Below are 18,096 nucleotides of genomic sequence, written 5' to 3'. Positions count from 1 at the left end.
TGCCTGTTCACCTGTGGGATGTTCCAAATAAGTGTTTGATGAACATTCCTCAACTTTATCAGTATTTATTGCCACCTTTCCCAACTTCTTTGTCACGTGTTGCTGGCATCAAATTCTAAAGTTAATGATTATTTGCAAAAAAAAAAAAAAGTTTATCAGTTTGAACATCAAATATGTTGTCTTTGTAGCATATTCAACTGAATATGGGTTGAAAATGATTTGCAAATCATTGTATTCCGTTTATATTTACATCTAACACAATTTCCCAACTCATATGGAAACGGGGTTTGTAAATCACCTGACATTCTAAACCATAATGACCCATGAAACCCCCTTAACCTACAAAACTGCACACACAGACACGGTGCCCTTCTGATAGCCATGTTTGTTCAGCAGCCACTTTTATTTAATACGGCAGTGCACTTTTGTTGTGTTGAGAGACAGACCGGCAGGTTATCAGATTGCCAGGGAGCCATAATTACATTCACTACACAGCACTGGTCTGCACCTGGCAACTTGCCCTGCTGGCTCGTGACCTTTCCTTTTTTATAAGATCTGATTTAAAAGGCCGTCATAAGACACAAACAGAAGGCCGGCGTTATGATGAAAAGATTTCCAGTTCCCTGAATCACCCTGATTTGGCATTAATGCCTTTTTAAGGAAATACTGCACACTTTGTCTGGGTTTTGTTTGTCATCGCTGACCGCGGTTACTTTTTATCACCCCCTCAGCTTCCCACCTCCACATGAGATGCCTCGTTTTGTCTAATGTGGATTTATGATGCCGTGCATTAGATGCTTTGGAAGCCTGTCTCCCGTTGAGCCATGTTGGACGTAATGAAGACTGATCTGAGGTGACAGTGCTGCAGCCTCTCGGAGCGGGCGCAGCCATGCAGCGTTTGCCACATGTGCTTGAGGGAGTCACTCGAGGAAAAGGAGGGAAAAAAACCCCACAGAATTGTGAGAGAGGATTTATGTGAAATTGTACCGAGAGAGAATAACATTTATGAAAGACAGCGCTTCAGAATTTACTATTTTTTTCAACCAAATGTCGGGTATAGCTGAAGATCCAAAATGTTAATAATATACAGACCTTCTCTGGGTGACCTTTATTTCTGTAAACTGAGAAAAACATTTAAAATTTCAATATGACGTCTTTTTTATAAGCGCGTTCGGCTCACATGTCCTCGTCATATATTCTTTCCGTGCGGATGACCCTTCACGCACGAGGTGAGGTCAGAAAGGTTCCAAAACTGAGCTCATAAAATATATTTATTTAAAATCCAAACAAGCAGTTAAACTTTGTACTTACTATTTCCCAGCTTCCTTGAAATCCTGGAGGGATTCTTCCGGGATCTTCAGCAGCTCTCACATCTTGTACAGGTATACACTGTGTTCCAAATTATTATGCAAATTAGATTTAAGAGTCAAAAACATACATTTTTGTGTTTTTCCATTAAACTCATGGATGGTATTGTGTCTCAAGGCTCTATAAATCATTGACATCAATCTCAGACACCTGTGCTAAATAGTCTCCAATGTGAGCCCAATCAAAGGAAAACTGCTTAAAAGTGATGTTCCACATTATTAAGCAGGCCACAGGTTTCAAGCGATATGGGGAAGAAAAACGATCTCTCTGCTGCTGAAAAACTTGAGATAGTACACTACCTCGCTCAGGGTATGAAAAACTATGAATGTGGAGTTATGTACTTAACAAAAAAAGGTGAAATAACTGAAAACATGTTCTATATTCTAGTTTCTTCAAGATAGCCAACCTTTGCTCTGATTACTTTTTTGCACACTCTTGGCATTCTCTCGATGAGCTTCAAGAGGTAGTCACCTGAAATGGTTTTCACTTCACAGGTGTGCTTGGACCTGTGAAGGAGGATCAGATTAACAGGTTTATTTAAACCTTTGATAAGTGTGTGGGAGGTGTATGCTACTCTAAGAGTGTGGTGCCAGACGATGTGTAGAATTAATAATGTAAATGTTACCAGGGGTTGTTGTAAATGCGTGTTGGATGAATCCTTTGTCAGTCCAGAGGGGCGAGACAAAGAGGTAGTCCGTGGACAGGCAAGTGGTCGGGAGCTGGAGAGAAGCAACAAGGTCCGTGTCCAAGCAGTGGTCGAGGATCGAGGGAGGCAGTCCAAAATCCTAGAGGGAAGTCGAGATACACAACTCGATCACGGGGAACAGGAAGGACACTGTGGAGAACACAAAGGACATGAGACATAGGACAGAGAGGTAACAGGGAGAGAGCAAGTACGCGAGAGGGGAAGCCAGAGACGGGATGCTTACTGCAAGGAGTGAACTACGTTCCGGCGTAGGCTCCATGGGTCCGCTGGTCTTTATGCTGCTTGTCTTGAGTAGTCCCAGGAGCGCTGATTGCATATTACCTGCCGTTGCGTGTGCAGGGGCGTGTCCTGGTATGCTGCCGATGAAAGGCGGGTTCAAGCCCGTGGGGAACTACACTTTTTTTTGGAATATTGCCTATATTACAATCATTATGAAAGACATAATGACAAATAGATTAAAAAAAACAAAAACATTCTAACTTGTAAAAATGTTTGTATAAAAGTCCGCTTACAGCGGAGCCAATGGGAGCTCCACTATTTTGCCCATAAAATCCAATAAATAACCATCCAAAAAGCACCAACAATACTCTATTTACATATCGTGACTTGAATATAAACCAAGTATTAGTGATATTGTCATTATAAGCGCTAACGCAGACAAACTATTTATAGCGGCGCTGTGATCACTACTGTGTGTCCCAACGTTTACATCATCGAGTGGTCTGCTGCTTCCTTGCTCCCTGTAAGTTTATTCTCGATCATAAATCATGCATCTCACCTGGATAGAAGAAGTCTGAGTAGGTATTCGGACAAGTTAGTAAACTTTGACAGCCATTTAGGACCCGAAACTGGCGAGGACGACATTAAAAGACGCCCCTACCCCCTTTCTTCGTGAGGATTATGAGTCATTCTTCATCTAAATAAAAATATATGAACACACTAACAGTCGGCATCCCAATGACAGCAGACGTTGCACAGTAAGTGATGTTTTATTATGTTTCTTGGCATCAGTGATGAAGAAAAAAAAAGCAACCATTGTGATGCGTTTCTTAAATTAAAATGATCAAAATACAGAAATATTAAATGTTATTATAAATGTGCCTGTTACTACGTTACATGTATACTTACATAATGTACAGTACATAAAATGTTCAATCCCTGGGATAGGGATCTTTCTGTGCGAAGTTTGCATGTTCTCTCCGTGACTGCGTGGGTTTCCTCTGGACACTCCGGCTTCTTCCCACCTCCCAAGTCATGCACCTGGGGTTAGGTTGATTGACAACGCTAAATGGGCCCTAGTGTGTGAATGTGAGTGTGGATGTTGTCTGTCTACCTGTGTTGGCCTTGTGATGAGGTGGCGACTTGTCCAGGGTATACCGAATGCAGCTGTGATAGGCTCCAGCACTCCCCGCGACCCCAGTAGGGACAAGCGGTAAAAAATTGATGGATGGATGGATGAATTTATATAAAACCTTAATGGAGGTGTTTAGATGTTTTTTAAGGGCTTTTTAGGTGGAATTGCACGGCTCCCATATGCTCCGTTGTAAGCAAACAAATAAAAACATCCATGTCTTTCATAATGATTGTGAACGACAGGCAACATTTCAAAAAAAGTGCAGTTCCCCTTTGAGGTCAGACGATTTCATACATTAGTGATTTCACAAAACGTATTAAAAGCTAGTCTTCACTCAACATTCCGATACGTTAACCACGAAGCAGCACGGCAAACTACTAGCCACGCTTGCATGAGTTTTTGTGTTCATTTCCCAGCAGTCAATAGTATGTGATCAATGGGCCAGCCTCTAATGTATTTTCTGTACTTCTGCAGTAAACCTGCAAACCCAGCCTGCATGCTTCTTGTAATGCAACATGAGGGACACGCTCCCCAAAGCATTTTAAAACTGCTTAAGACTGATTAGTTGTGTCAACATGCGCATCTTCGGCGCCTCTTTTGCCATCAAGTGCTCTCGCGCGTGTGCTCTTACAGTTAATTAGCTGCAAAGTCCAATGTTTTTACACAGGTTCGTCTTTTTAATGATTTTACTGCCGGGCCGTGACGATTATTAAAGGTTTCTCTCTCTGCTCAGATACGATTTGATCAATACAACTCAGTGGTTTCCATATATAAAAGGCATGTACAACTATTAATTTGATCCCCTAATTTTCATGTTTTTTTTTTTACATCTTGGTCCATGATTACTTAAAAACTGATATGGTTAACATTATGAACAAGAAATGTATGTAAAATAATCGCCATTTCTGGACTTCCTGTGGTGTTTGTGACCTCAACATGCCGAGACAGATGGCGAGGTGCAGGTAAGGAAAGTCTGTAATCGTTAAAAAGGAGGTGCACATGAAGCACGGCAAGACATGAAGTTCTCAGAAAAGCATAGCATGGCATGAACACATAAACATGAACAAGATAAATTCATCTGTGCAAACACAAGATATTATCCAGCACCCACTAAGGGGGCATTAGGCTGGAATTTACACTATATTGCCAAAGGTATTTGGCTACCTGCCTTTACTCACATATGAACTTGAAGTGCCATCCCATGGAATTGTCCAAAATGTTTTGGTATACTGCAACATTAAAAGTTCCTTTCACTGGAACTAAGTGGCCTAGCCCAACTCCTGAAAAACAACCCCCCTCCATAATTCCTCCTCCACCAAATTACACACTGGGCACGACGCAGTCCGAAATGTAGCGTTCTCCTGGCAACCTCCAAACCCAGACTCGTCCATCCGATTGCCAGCGTGATTCATCAGTCCAGAGAAGGCGTCTCCACTGCTCTAGAGTCCGGTGGCGATGTGCTTTACACCACTGCATCCCACGCTTTGAATTGGACTTGGTGATGTAAGGCTTATATGCAGCTGCTCGGCCATGGAAACCCATTCCATGAAGCTCTCTGCGTACTGCACGTGGGCTAATTGGAAGGTCACATGAAGTTTGGAGCTCTATAGCAACTGACTGTACAGAAAGTGTTTGTACTATGCGCTTCAGCATCCGCTGACCCCTCTCTGTCAGTTTACATGGCCTACCACTTGGTGGCTGACTTGCTGTTGTTCTCAAACTCTTCACTTTTCTTATAATAAAGTTGACTTTGGAATAATTAGGAGAGAGGAGATTTCTAGACTGGATTTGTTGCAAAGGTGGCATCCTATGACAGTTCCATGCTGGAAATCACTGAGCGCTAGGGATGATGTTTGATAAAAAATTATCGAGTTCGAGCCCATTATCGAATCCTGTTATCGATTCTCTTATCGAATCCAGATAGGTTGTTGTATATGGAAAAAAACACAATATTTGGTTTAACAAAAGCTCACTTTTATTTTATAAGAAAAAAATAAATAATAATAAATAAAGAAATAGTGACTTTTACCCCTCTAAAAAAATAAAAAAAATAAATATTGACTGTTGTTACCCAAAGTATATTAAGTGGGATTTTTCAGAAAAACTAATATATACAGTAACACAAATACAACCTGTCTCTGTGATCACTATAGATGAATAGCCATGCCTTGAGGCGTTTTTTTCGGTCCATTATTTTTGCTGCTTGTGTGACATCACAAGAAATGACGTAGCTCAGTCTAATGACTTGTGGGACGGGATTCGTTCCCAGGGATTCGACTAAAGAACCAACTCGTTTTCTTTACTATAGTGGCCTCGATAACGGGAACCTGTTCTCAAAAAGGGATTTGAGTCCATGAAATCGGTTCTTTTCTTATCAAACGGTTCTTTTCTTATCGAACAACCGGGAAAACCGGTTTCGAACATCATCCTTACTGAGCACTGCCCATTCTTTCACAAATGTTTGTAGAAACAGTCTCCATGCCTAAGTGCTTGATTTTATACACCGGGACAAGTGATTAGGACACCTGATTCTCATCATTTGGATGGGTGGCCAAATACTTTTGGCAATATAGTGTATCTGATGAGTGGTCAGAAGCAGCCGAGTGTCCTGATTGCCAATCAGAGGCAGGTGAGCTCAGTCGGGCGCCGTAGCTCGGTTGGTAGAGCGGCCGTGCCAGCAACTTGAGAGTTCCAGGTTCGATCCCTCCTTCCGCTCATCCGAGTAACTGCCGTTGTATCCTTGGGCAAGACACTCTACCCACCTGCTCCCAATGCCACCCACACTGGTTTAAATGTAATTTAAGATAATGGGTTTCACTATGTAAAGTGCGTAAAGTCACGAGAGAAAAGCGCCATATAAATATGATTCGCTTCACTCAATCAGCCCTCCCTAGCCACGAATGACAACAAATGGAGGAAAGGAGAGCTGACAACAGAAACGCGCGTAATAAGTTCCCTCCTCTTCCATAGACGCCATAGGCTGTGTTTCGTCATGCTCTTTCAGCATTTACCCAAGTTGTTTTTTTTGCAGGTTCTAACTCAGCCTTTCTCCCCTCGAAGGTGCTTCTGATTTTCGGGATTGCATTTGGCTTGAGGCTTTTGCATTTTTTCAATCCAAACCCTCTTCATCGAATTTAGAATCAATAAAATGATCGATGCAAATTACACTCCTCATATATCTATCATTTGGAAATGTATGCAGGCTGACCCCTTCTTTATTTGTATTGCTATAACCTGTAGCAATGCACCTGGCAGCCATATTTGATAATTCCTCCAAATTTTGTATACAACTATCGTGATTCAGGATGAAGATGCTCCCAAAACACATACAACACATTATGAAATTGCCTCGAGTCTTCTGTAGCTGACGTCAGCAGGCTGATGCAAGTCCGCCTACATTTTGGAACCAAAAATGGGCGTTCCAAAATGTTTTTCAAACTCTTGAAAAAACAAGCCTACAATCACTACTGTGTCTATTTGGGGGGGGAATTGTACCTGTAGTCATCATTTTATGTACAGAACTATGGACATAAAAACTTGGGGGCGGTATAGCTCGGTTGGTGGAGTGGCCGTGCCAGCAACTTGAGGGTTCCAGGTTCAATCCCCGCTTCCACCATCCTAGTCACTGCCGTTGTGTCCTTGGGCAAGACACTTTACCCACCTGCTCCCAGTGCCATCCACACTGGTTTAAATGTAACTTAGATATTGGGTTTCACTAAGTAAAAGCGCTATATACATATAATTCACTTCACTTCACAATAAATGCTCATGTTGTCAACATTAGAAGGACCCTTTAAGGCAGACCTAGGCAAATTAAGGCCCGGGGGCCGCATGCGGCCTGTTAAGTTTTTCAATCTGGACCGCCGGACATTCCAAAATAGATCTTTAAAATGGAAACTGTAGCTGCCATTATGATGTGCAGTGATGTTTTCAAGTGACTGTAAGTCTTGAACTATACAAAGTATTTCAATGGTTGGAATCTGCGCTTTTGCATGATATAGTAGTTACTATGATAATCTACGTCACAGCAGCTCAGACGAGGCACCAAGCAGTGTGGGTGGGGAGCGTTTCCACAGAGTGTTTCCAGAGCGAGCCTGAAAATGCAGGTGTATTTATTTTTTAATATATTTTATTAATATTATTTTTTAATTTTTCCCCTCCCTCAGAGGGGGGGCTCGGCGGGGTGGTTGCTGGTTGTTCCATCTCCATCGTTGGGGTCCCTGCAGGTGGGGTGGGTGGTTCCCGTGGCCCTGTGCCTGGGTGGTCCTGCGGCGGCCGATTTGGGTGGGGTGGCCGGGGGCTGGCCTCGCCGCGCTCTCCGGGGGTGGGGGGTGGGCTCGTGGGGGCCCGGTTGCCGGTGGGGCGGGGGCGGTCTTCCCGTCCGGTTGCGGGGAGTCTCTGGGTCCCTCGGGCGGGGCGTCTCGCCTTTCTGCCCGTGTGGGGTGTGGTCTCTCGCTGGCTTGGGGTCTGGCTGTCCCCTGCTTTTCTCGTGCCCTGTCCTCTGCCGGGTGCGTCTGTCTGCGGCCTGCTGCTGGCCCTTGTGGGCGGTACGGTGGGCCGGGCTCTGGGGTTCCTGTCGCTGGCCGGCTTGGCTGCGTGGGGGCGGTGGTGCCTGGTTCCCTGGGCACCACGCCTACTGTTTGTGGGTTGGGCTCTCGGGGGTGATGGGGCCGTGCTCTGGCTCCCACGCACTCTGGGAGTCGAATGTATTGTACATGCAAATTCACATATGCTCACATACGTACATAGATACCTACGCTCCCACATACATACACAAATACAGTACATATTTACCTACCTACAGTTCGTACATCCACACGCACATTCAATATACAAACATACACATACACATACTGTACATATACATTCACTGTACAAACACATATACACATTCTGTACAAATACATTCATTGTACAAACACATATACACATTCTGTACACATACATTCATTGTACAAACACATATACACATTCTGTACATATACAAGTACATATGCATACTTACACTCATGCACATATTCACATTTCATCAAACATATATTAACGTTGTTGCCCTAGGGTAAACTGGGTGTAACACATGGCACACTGACAAAGCTTAACCTATTGTTACTATAACAATCTACAAGGTTAATGTAGGTTGCTTCTCTTTCTCCCCCTCCATTTTTCTGCATTCTTTCGTATCTCAAGTTATCATTACGTATATGTATTGTTGCATTTGAACAACTGTATTGTTGATAATAAAGGTAAATTATTGGTATTGTTCATTATCAATAGCGCTATTTCTATTGGTATTTGTATTGATCCATTTGTAGTGTAATAATGCTCATTGTCATTTCTGTATTATTTTTTATTTTTCGCTAACTGCTTATTTGCTATTACTTTTACCATCATATTTGTACATGTCATATTTGCTGATGTTGCTCTATTGTTGTTGTTGTTGTTGTTTGCTGTTGTTGTTTTTGTCTCTCTGTCTAATCCCCCTCTTGTCCCCACAATTTCCCCCTCTGTCTTCTTTTTTTTCTCTTTCTATCCCCTCCTGCTCCGGCCCGGCTGCACCAAATGATAATATAAATACATTTAATAAAGTCAAATACAAATAAGGCAACAAGAGAAGTATCCTACACTTCTCTTTTGTAAAGTAAATCTGAACAGCCGACATGGGCATCTACATCAACTATATGATTTGCCTAAGAAGCTGGACAGGACACAAAAAAAAAAAAAGAAAAAGAAAAAAAAAAAAAAAAGAAAATGCGGGTGTCAAGGACAGACGCGGAAGGAGATTTTTACAACAAAGTTCTAAAACTTAGTGATATATCAGATCGTAAGTGTTTTTTGTTTTTTTTTACCCTTCGCGTTCATATTTCGCTGTGTTTGTTGCATTTTTGTTGCGTTTCACTTGATTGTAAAATATGTCGATCGAGAGGGGGTGTGACGTTCATATATTGTCAATATTCAGTGTTTTATTGTTCATAGTTAATATTGTAAATCCCACATTCTTTATTTTCACGTACATTCTGGGTGTTTCATTCAGTAAAAAACATTAAAATTCCATTCCGTTTTTTAAGGCTGTCTGTCATAACGTTTTTAGCATTCAATGAGACATTATTTTCAGGTTTTGTATTGGTATTCCTAAAAATAGATACACCCATACTTGCCAACCTTGAGACCTCCGATTTCGGGAGGTGGGGGGGTGTGGAAGAGGGGGGGGGGGGCGTGGTTAAGAGGGGAGGAGTATATTTACAGGTAGAATTCACTAAGTCAAGTATTTCATATATATATGTATATATATTTATATATATATATATATATATATATATATATATATATATATATATATATATATATATATACATATATATATATATGTATACAAGAAATACTTGACTATATATATATATATATATATATATATATATATATATATATATATATATATATATATATACATATATATATATATGTATGCAAGAAATACTTGACTATATATATATATATATATATATATATATATATATATATATATATATATATATATATATATATGTATATATATATATATATATATATATATATACATATATATATATACAAGAAATACTTGACTTTCAGTGAATTCTAGCTATAAATATATATTTATTTTATCATATATATAACACATAACACTCATCTACTCATTGTTGAGTTAAGGGTTGAATTGTCCATCCTTGTTCTATTCTCTGTCACTATTTTTCTAACCATGCTGAACACCCTCTCTGATGATGCATTGCTGTGTGGCACGCACAAAAGTGCTTTCATCAACTGCACTAGATGGCAGCATTGTCCTGTTTAAGAGTGTCACAACATTGCTGTTTACGGCAGACAAACTGCTTTACTGTAGAAATGACTGCTGTTGTTGTTGCCGCGCTGGGAGGACGTTAATGAAACTGCCTAACAATAAACCCACATAAGAAACCAAGAACTCGCCCTCGATCATTCTACAGTTATAACGTGATTGGGCAGGTACGCTGTTTATTTTGTGGGAATCTTGAATTTCGGGAGATTTTCGGGAGAAAATTTGTCCCGGGAGGTTTTCGGGAGAGGCGCTGAATTTCGGGAGTCTCCCGGAAAATCCGGGAGGGTTGGCAAGTATGGATATTCCGGCCCCCAGACACATTTTTTTCTCTAAATTTGGCCCCCGAGTCAAAGTAATTGCCAAGGCCTGCTTTAAGGTCTACTGTATTTATCCATCGCAAAATTCACTTGTATAGTGCATGCACCATACCATTTGCTATGTAGAAAAGCAATATTTTTTTAATCTGAAGAATACACATTGGGAACATTTAATTGACAATGAAAATGACATTGCACTTGCATGGAAGAGAAAAGGAAAATTGCAGTTGCAAGATTAAAACCTAGTTTGTTTTCAGTTGTTAGAAACCTGATCAGGACCAGATAACACCTTCTATCCTTAGCTCATGGAAACAATGTTTCTCCGCCACATAGCACCCTCTGCATCCCATCAACAAATCCCCATGAGTTACCTAATTAAACACCTGAACACTGATTTTGCCGTTAATCATCTTTAGAATTATTGTTTAAAGCCATTGTCAATACAGAAGCTGAAAGTAATTATGCGACTTGAAATTAAGCATTTGTCATAGTTTGCCAAAGCTATAGATTTGTAAATGATTGTGTAGGCCAGTGGTTCTCAACCTTTTTCAGTGATGTACCACCTGTGACAATTTTTTTAATTCAAGTACCCCCTAATCAGAGCAAAGCATTTTTGGTTGAAAAAAAGAGATAAAGAAGTAAAATACAGCACTGTGTCATCAGTTTCTGATTTATTAAATTGTATAACAGTGCAAAATATTGCTCATTTGTAGTGGTCTTTCTTGAACTATTTGGAAAAAAAGATAGGTTTTTATTTATATTTATAAAGGATTTTTGAATTGTTGCTATTTTGAGAATATTTAAAAAAAGTCTCACGTACCCCTTGGCATACCTTCAAGTACCCCCAGGGGTACGTGTACCCCCATTTGAGAACCACTGGTGTAGGCCTTTTAACAGCACACTAAAGTGTGTAATTGTTATTCATTCATTCATATTAGGCCGCAAAAACGCATTCATTGAAAAGGGTTCATAAATAGAAAAGTTTGTATACTGAAGAACATTTCTCCACAAGAAACACTGTAAATATGAATAATGGGTTCCATCCTCGAAAAAAAAAGTCCATATTTAAGTAAAAATGTGTACACTTTGAACACAATATAAAGCGCTATATCAAACAAACATAAAACGGTTGTAATAGATCAACTTTCTATTTAATAACAAATGTGTTGTTATTAACATCCGAGACTAGATGGTTGGCAACAACCTAACAATGGATGCTAAAAGCAAATTTAACCACATCAACAATGTTACATATAATCTTATCTCCGGAAAACAAACTCCAGCCTCATCTGTGCTTTTTAGTTGATGTTGTGCTTGTCTTTGTTTTGTACTCAATACATAATAAATAGATAGCATCACATTACTATAATGTCCTTTCATTTAAAATGGATACGCTCCATCCAGTAAATGTAGGTTGTAGACCTTCATTTATGATGGATACTGTGCTCCCTTTGAGGATTAATCAAATGACACAAATACTAAAAATGCATATGATTAGGTAATATGGAGAGGAAAGTAATATATAATATATGTCTGCTAGCTCTATTGGTGACTCCTCTGCAACATTTATCGTCACTCTAATAAGTTCACTCACTCACTCACTACGCATTTTATTTGGTTAACCGGCACAGCAAAAAAGGTTTAAAACCTTTAAAAAGATGATAAATAATACCAAATGTTCATTTTTTTAAATTTAATTTTAAATCATATTTGTAAAACATTGATTGTTTTCATCATACACTATAAACTAGAATTGCTCCTTGCAAAGCACCCTCAAAGGCATAATTCTGAGTTTGGGGACTCAATTTAATTCATTTAAAATATTTTAATTTGAATTGCATTGGCTCCATCCAACAGAATGTTGAATTGGAATTGCAGGAAGTGGAGTTCAATGCAATTAAAGCCCCACTTAAGAGCTTTCAGTTTTGGGTGATTTTGGCGGACCAAAGCGGTAGTGTTTTGCCTGAAGGAAGACCGCATTTATCATGAGGACCAGAGCATAGCGTCGTAAAAGGTCAGAAACTACTGTCACGTACATACAAACTGACACGATAATATCACAATGATTCAGTATGACTGGTCTGTCCACAGTAGGAACCTACATATTTTAACGTTATATTTGCAATTTGCAGTTATCGCATTGTTTTTTCTTTATAGAGTACTTGTGGTAGCCATTTTTGTGTTATTCATATTTCTGTAGTCCTGCATATATTATTAAGTTAAATTAATTATTTGTTGCTTGATGAATGCTTGGGCCTACTGCGCTACTGCACTTTGGTGTTGGTCATTGTGGTGGTGTTTAATGAACACTTGGGCCTACTGTGCTACTGTACTTAAATTTTTCTCACTATGGTTGTGGTAGCCATGTTTGTGTTGTTTGTATTTCTCTAGTACCGCATATATTATTAAGTTAAATTACCGTATTTTCCTCACTATAAGGCGCACCTAAAAACCTCCAATTTTCTCAAAAGCTGACAGTGCACCTTATAATCCGGTGCGCCTTATATATGGACCAATATTGAGCCACAACAGGATGCATAAAGTAATCCCAGCCTCTACTGTAGCGTCTATTCTATGCGCCTTATAATGCCTTATATACATACTTGCCAACCCTCCCGGATTTTCCGGGAGACTCCCGAAATTCAGCGCCTCTCCCGAAAACCTCCCGGGACAAATTTTCTTCCGAAATCTCCCGAAATTCAGGCGGAGCTGGAGGTCACGCCCCCTCCAGCTCCATGCGGACCTGAGTCCGCTTTCCCACAATATAAAGAACGTCTACAGTAAAGCAGTCCGTCTGCCGTAAACAGCAATGTTGTGACACTCTTAAACAGGACAATACTGCCATCTAGTGCATTTGATGAAAGCACTTTTGTGCGTGCCACACAGCAATGCATAATCAGAGAGGGTGTTCAGCATGGTTAGAAAGATAGTGACAGAGAATAGAACAAGGATGAACAATTCAACCCTTAACTCAACAATGAGTAGATGAGTGTTATGTGTGTGTACCGTATTTTCCGCACCATAAGGCGCCCTGGGTTATAAGCCGCGCCTTCAATGAACGGCATATTTCAAAACTTTGTCCACCTATAAGCCGCCCCGTGTTGTAAGCCGCATCTAACTGCGCTAAAGGAATGTCAAAAAAACAGTCAAATAGGTCAGTCAAACTTTAATAATATATTAAAACCAGCGTGATGTGGGCGCGCATGGAATCGTATATCAACATGGACGGAGCTGCGTGAAAAAAGCCACCCGGCCTCTTCGCGTAAACTTAAACTTACCTTAACCACTCGCTCATCTTTTCTTCATCCATCCCTTCGAGTTAGCTTTTATGATGACGCCGGCTGGAAAGGTCTCTTTTGGCAAGGTCTTCCTTTTGAATATCACCATGGGTGGAAGTTTCTGGCCATTAGCATGGCAAGCTAGAACCACAGTGAAGGATGACTTCTCATTCCCTGTGGTGCGAATATTCACCGTACGTGCTCCCGTTGTATCCACAGTGCGGTTCACAGGAATATCAAAAGTCAGTGGAACCTCGTCCATGTTGATAATGTTCTCTGGCCGGATCCTTTTTTCAGCTATCTTGTTTTTACAATATGCACGGAAAGTAGCCAGCTTTTCTTGAAAGTCTTTAGGCAGTTGCTGTGAAATAGTAATCCGTGTGCGGATGGAGAGATTGCGTCTTTTCATGAACCGGATCCCTGTCGCTTAGTAGGAGCCATTTTGTGGTCTTTACAGATGTAAACACACAAAGGAAATGAAACGTACGGTAATATCCGCGCGCTTTTTCTTCTTCTACGCGGGCGGGTGGTTGCTTACAGTAGAAGAAGAAGCGCTTCCTGTTCTATGGGGGCGGGTGCTTACCTTGGCGGTTGCTTGCGTAGAAGAAGAAGCACTTCCTCTTCTACGGGGAAAAAAGATGGCGGCTGTTTACCGTAGTTGCGAGACCGAAACTTTATGAAAATGAATCTTAATATTAATCCATATATAAAGCGCACCGGGTTAAAAGCCGCACTGTCAGCTTTTGAGTAAATTTGTGGTTTTTAGGTGCGGCTAATAGTGCGGAAAATACGGTATATGTGTAAATAAATGAACACTTAAATTCAAGTATTTCTTTTATATATATATATATATATATATATACATATAGCGAAAATTCACTGAAAGTCAATTATTTCTTTTATATATATATATATATATATATATATATATATATATATATATATATATATATATATATATATATCCATCCATCCATCCATCCATCCATTTTCTACCGCTTATTCCCTTCGGGGTCGCGGGGATATATATATATATATATATATATATATATATATATATATATATATATATATATATATATATATCGGTGAATTCTAGCTGTAAATATACTCCTCCCCTCTTAACCACGCCCCCGGACCCACCTCCCACCCCCCACCTCCCGAAATTGGAGGTCTCAAGGTTGGCAAGAATGCTTATATATGAACAAAGTTTTAAAATAGGCCATTCATTGAAGGTGCGCCTTATAATCCGGTGCGCCTTATAGTGCGCAAAATACGGTATTTGTTTTTTGAATTGCCATGAAAATGTATTGTTAAGTACATTTATTTAATTAGAACGCGTCATTTACATTGTGTGTCATTTACATTGTGTGTCATTTACAGCACCTGTGACGAAAGCATATAAGGGTGCACGGGTGAAATTGATCGGACAAATGTCGGGTTGAGAGACTGGCGGTGAAAACTGTTTTTGACCACTTCTTACGCAACACTTGAGCCTTTGTTTTGTTTATAGCTTTGTATGCAGTTAAAGTTGTTTTTGTTAACCTTGGATGGACTGTTGGAAAGAAGACCTTTTTGCAAATAAAGCTATTTTTGGAGAGACTTAAGTTGGAGTCGGAAGTGCGTATGAAAGTGCACCACCCGTCCTGGCTCAGCCCACGGCTTTTGGTTTAGAACCTGGGAAAGTTTGGAAAGGCCGATACAGTACTTTTGAGTTTGTTGCGTGGCTGGGAGTGTCAGTGTGGAACTGCCAGGTCTACTGCACCAACAAAGGCGGTGACAGTTAAAAATATTCAAAAGGGTTAAGTTCACTTTTCTCGTGTTTGACAGAGACATTTTGGGGCAACGAGAGTGCCAAATGACGATGTGTTCAAAGCAGAAGACGTAAAACGGCAGGTTTTAAGTTTCATGTGCGTCGAGGAGGAGGAGCCACAGTCCCCCTTTACTGCGTACCTCTTGCTTGGCCCCGGTATAAACCGTTTGCTTGCCTAACAGAATTGCTATTATGACACCAGTGGACACATTTAGAAGAGCAGTTTCTTTCGTTCAAAAAAGCAGCTCATTTTTATACTTGGCAAACTCACCGGATAAAACTTGTTCGCGGGCTGTACGTTTGACACCCCTGATCTAGACCAAAAGCAAGTGTAAATGCAGTATAGAAGTACCATAGGTCCTCTGTAAAGTTGTTCCCAATCACCATTCAGTGACTAACCTGAGGGATGAACTTTCCCAATGTTAATAATGTATTTAATATACGTGATGTCACACGGTCAGCAGGTAGTACAATTAAATGCTTGGTACCACAAAGTAGATTAGTGCACAGTGTCGCAGTGATTAATGGTCTCCGTGACACAGAAGCAGAGTTCGGAGTCAGCTTGAAGGAGCTTGACTTCAACAAGGTCGTGTGATACATCAGTGTTTTTTCTTCTTCTTGAAATTACAATGCTCAGCAAGCCTTGAAGAAACTGTGTTACAATGTCCACAGTGGGTATGACGGTCGCTGTCCTGTCATTAATCCACAAGAGGTGATCAGCTCCTCCTCTTACAGGCTGTACTCACAGAGGAAAAACAGAAATATGTCATGTTTCCTACAATTGATTTTTTACTTCTCACATGAGGGCTAAAAGCTGATATTCTTACTTTTTGGTGCAACTATACAGTAAATATTTAGGTTACATTCCAACACAATTTCAACAGTCATGCACGCCTATGTAAAACACATCCCTATGAGAGAGAGAGAGGGAAAGAGAGAGAGAGAGAAATCAATAGTCTTTCTGACTTTGTGTGTCCATGCATGGTTTATCATACCAACCTGTCAACCAGCTACTTTCAAAATGTTGAAAGAGCCATACTAAAATACAAAAACAAATCTGGCTGGAGCCGCAAAAAATGAAAAGCCATATATAAGTCTTATAATGAAGGCAACACATGATGTGTCTAAATTAGCTATAATAGCCTACTATCAAAGTGACTATGTGTCGCAGGCTGAAGCAAATCTCCGTTGACAGAAATGTTGAAATGTAATATTTATTCTACACATTTTTACAACATTAGAAACCATTAGTAAATCAGAGGCTACTCAGAAGGTGAGATAACTCCTGGAAATGACTGTCTTTTAATGGCCAAAGGTATAGATGTGTGTGTCCAAGTAAAAGGAAACGGAAGGCTGTCTTCTTTTAATAGATTTATTACAATCTTTGGCAAGCTAGGTAATGTTTGCTGTGGTCTGGAACAACATGGCACACAAACAACTATCTGAAATGTAGCCAATATTACATACAGATAATGTGTCACGAGGCATGCAAAACTAAATTATCTAGAAAGAGGATAAAAGTAAAGGATATTAAATTATCTCAAGTATACCTACAAGTGAGGAATAATGATGCAATATGTACATACAGCTAGCCTAAATAGCATGTTAGCATTGATTGGCTTGCAGTCATGCACTGACCAAATATGCCTGATTAGCACTCCATAACAAGTCAATAATACAGTATCAACAAAGTGCACTTTTGTGCATTCACGCACAGTGTAAAACGTTTGGTGGACAAAATGAGACAAAGAAGGAGTGGCATAAAACACGTCTTTCTGTGGCATCGTCGGAGAAAGTTATACATGTAAACAAAATGTTGAGTTTGTTTACATGTTTACAAATTAGTAGGACAAAACATCCATCCATCCATCCATTTTCTACCGCTTATTCCCTTTGGGGTCGCGGGGGGCGCTGGAGCCTATCTCAGCTACAATTGAGCGGAAGGCGGGGTACACCCTGGACAAGTCGCTACCTCATCGCAGGGCCAACACAGATAGACAGACAACATTCACACTCACATCCACACACTAGGGCCAATTAAACAGCGCTCGCCAAATACTCTCATCGGTGAAGCATAAACACAAACATATTAAACTGGGGGCTTTCTAACAATTAGGAAAGTTTATGTCGTGTTTGTCCTCCAACGGAAACAATATTACAACAAATAATATATTTTTCACCCCATTTTTTTTTCCATTTCCATACATTTTTGAAAAAGCTCCATGAAGCCACCAGGGCGCCGCTCATGTGGCTCTAGAGCCGCGGGTTGTTGACCCCCGCTCTAAGCCAACGTCAGCAAGTAAGACCAAATGTTTTTAGGCGGATCTTTGTTCCCATCTCGCGGTGTAGAGGCTCACAACTCAAATTATGCTTGCAATTTAAAGCATAACAAAAAGCCAAGAGACCGGCCGTAACTCGAAATATTCGT

At 40.3% G+C, this 18,096-nt stretch overlaps 1 long non-coding RNA gene across 1 annotated transcript in view; it reads right to left on the bottom strand.

The window, feature by feature from the left end:
• LOC140678739 (uncharacterized) overlaps positions 1-17,707 on the bottom strand; it is an 88,481-nt gene extending 70,774 nt beyond the window's left edge. The window contains exon 1 of the long non-coding RNA XR_012050356.1: positions 17,638-17,707. This is a non-coding gene — a long non-coding RNA (uncharacterized lncRNA). The remainder of the gene's footprint in view (positions 1-17,637) is intronic.
• Between the last annotated feature and the right edge of the window lie 389 nt (positions 17,708-18,096).

Source organism: Nerophis lumbriciformis, linkage group LG04 (assembly GCF_033978685.3).
Source record: "Nerophis lumbriciformis linkage group LG04, RoL_Nlum_v2.1, whole genome shotgun sequence".
Taxonomy (NCBI): Eukaryota; Metazoa; Chordata; class Actinopteri; order Syngnathiformes; family Syngnathidae; genus Nerophis; species Nerophis lumbriciformis.
The sequence above is the reverse complement of the archived record's forward strand: the minus strand, read 5'-3'. Positions and strand labels throughout refer to the sequence as shown.